Source organism: Tasmannia lanceolata, unplaced genomic scaffold, assembly GCF_043159265.1.
Source record: "Tasmannia lanceolata isolate RefF3 unplaced genomic scaffold, GAP_Taslan_0.1 ptg000209c, whole genome shotgun sequence".
NCBI classification, from domain to species: Eukaryota; Viridiplantae; Streptophyta; class Magnoliopsida; order Canellales; family Winteraceae; genus Tasmannia; species Tasmannia lanceolata.
In genome coordinates, this window is record NW_027518885.1 from 47,501 (window position 1) to 50,000 (window position 2,500).

The window sequence follows — 2,500 nt, forward strand, 5'->3', positions numbered from 1 at the left end:
TATGAACGCGTATGCCCGGATAGACTCGGTATGCCTTGGGATACATGCGTATGCCCCGATAGGCTTGGTACGCCCCGATATGCGCACGTGTGCCCCAGTAGGGCTCGGTATGCCCCGGTATGTACGCGTGTGCCCCGATAGGCCCGGTATGCCCCGATATGCACACGTGTGCCCCAATAGGGGTCGGTATGCCCCGGTAGGTACGCGTGTGCCCCGTAATGCACGTTTCGCAGATCTCCCCGCATGTCCCGCCCCTATATGTAATACTTACTTACTTACTTACTTTCTTTCTTGCTTGCTTGCTTGCTTGCAATGGTTGGGAGTGCCCGGCATGCCCCGCTGCAGAGACCAAGGGCGCAATGACTTGGCACCGCGGATGCCGGGACTCCGGCACTTCCCGTGGCACTGATGGTTGGTTCCAAAGACAAAAGGCCGTGCAAGGCCACCGCACCGCGGATGATTTTGCTCGTGCTGGCGCCGTTGTGTGGCCAAAGAACATGCGCGAATGCTCGTGTCGGAAGGGTTGGTGTCCTGGCCCCGCGGGTGTCACGAATGCTCGGTTGCGAAGACCATGGGACCAGAGCCATGGCACGTCGGATGATGGCTCCAGCTGGCGCCCCGGCACTTTCTGTGGCATTGATGCTCGGTTTCAAAGACAAACGTGCGCAGTGCCAGGGGACCGCGGATGACTGCTCGTGCTGGCCCCGTTGGGCGGCATTGATGGTCGGTTGCAAAGAAAATGCGCGATTGCTCGTGTCGGGGCCCGGCAAGCCAAGGCCAAGCGAGCCATGGCACGTCGGATGATGGCTCCAGCTGGCGCCCCGGCACTTTCTGTGGCATTGATGCTCGGTTTCAAAGACAAACGTGCGCAGGGCCAGGGGACCGCGGATGACTGCTCGTGCTGGCCCCGTTGGGCGGCATTGATGGTCGGTTGCAAAGAAAATGCGCGATTGCTCGTGTCGGGGCCTGGCAAGCCAAGGCCAAGCGAGCCATGGCAACGCGGATGATGGCTCGCTAGTGCTGGCGCCGTGCACAGTGGCCTCGCACACTCGCCCTGCACGCTTCCCTTGCACGCAGCCTTGCACACTAGCCTCGCATGCGAGCCTTGCACCCTAGCCATGCAAACTAGCCTTGCACGGTAGCCATGCACACAAGCCGTGCACATTAGCCATGCGCACAAGCCCCGCACACTAGCCTTGCGCACAACCCTTGCACACAAGCCATGCACTCGAGCAATGCACACAAGCCTTGCACTCAAGCAATGCACACAAGCCCTGGACACTAGCCTTGCACACGGGCCTGGCACACAAGCCTTGGGCACTAGCCTTGCGCACTAGCGTTCCACATGAGCCTTGCACACTAGCCTTGGACACTAGCCTTGCACACAGGCCTTGCACACTAGGCATGCTTGGGCGAGCTGATCCCGCATCAAGTCGACGGGTCTAGGCATTCTTGGGCGCAGATCCCGCATCGTCTCGTCGCGTCTGGGCGCAAACACGTCGCGTCTCGTTGCGTCTTCAGAAGTCGTCGCTAACAGCACCTTTGGTTGCCACTGGTGGTTAGGCTGGTTGGTTGCGCAAACCCTATAGGAGGGTGGCATGCTGGTGGGCGTTTTTGCCCGGATAGGCACTAGAATGTGCAGATTTTGGGCGTTTTTGCCTGGATAGGCTAAGGAATGGGCATGCTTTGGGCGTTTTTGCCCGGATAGGCACCGGAATGCTTGGCCTTGGCTTGTCCTAGCAAGGCATTGCTGGGTTGGGCTCCCTTGGCCTTTTGGGCGCCTTGGACGATGTCTTGCGAAGACCATGGGCACAAGGCCATGGCATATGGTGAGGAAAGGACCACGGTTGCCAAGGTTAGGCACCGGAATGCTTGGCCTTGGCTTGCCAAAGCAGGGCATTGCTGGGTTGGGCTCCCTTGGCCTTCCGGGCGCCTTGGACACTGTCTTGGGAAGACCATGGGCACAAGGCCATGGCATATGGTGGGGAATGGACCACGGTTGCCAAGGCTAGGCATATAGAGAGGAATTGCATTTTTGCCCGGATAGGCACCGGAATGCTTGGCCTTGGCTTGCCATAGCAGGGCATTGCTGGGTTGGGCTCCCTTGGCCTTCCGGGGGCCTTGGACGCTGTCTTGGGAAGACCATGGGCACAAGGCCATGGCATATAGTGAGGAATGGACCACGGTTGGCAAGGCTAGGCATATAGAGAGGAATGGACCACGGTTGCCAAGGTTGCGCAAGTTTTGGGCATTTTTTGCCCGGATATGCCCAAGTATGCCCCGATAGGCCCGTTACGCCCCGGTATGAACGCGTATGCCCGGATAGACTCGGTATGCCTTGGGATACATGCGTATGCCCCGATAGGCTTGGTACGCCCCGATATGCGCACGTGTGCCCCAGTAGGGCTCGGTATGCCCCGGTATGTACGCGTGTGCCCCGATAGGCCCGGTATGCCCCGATATGCACACGTGTGCCCCAATAGGGGTCGGTATGCCCCGG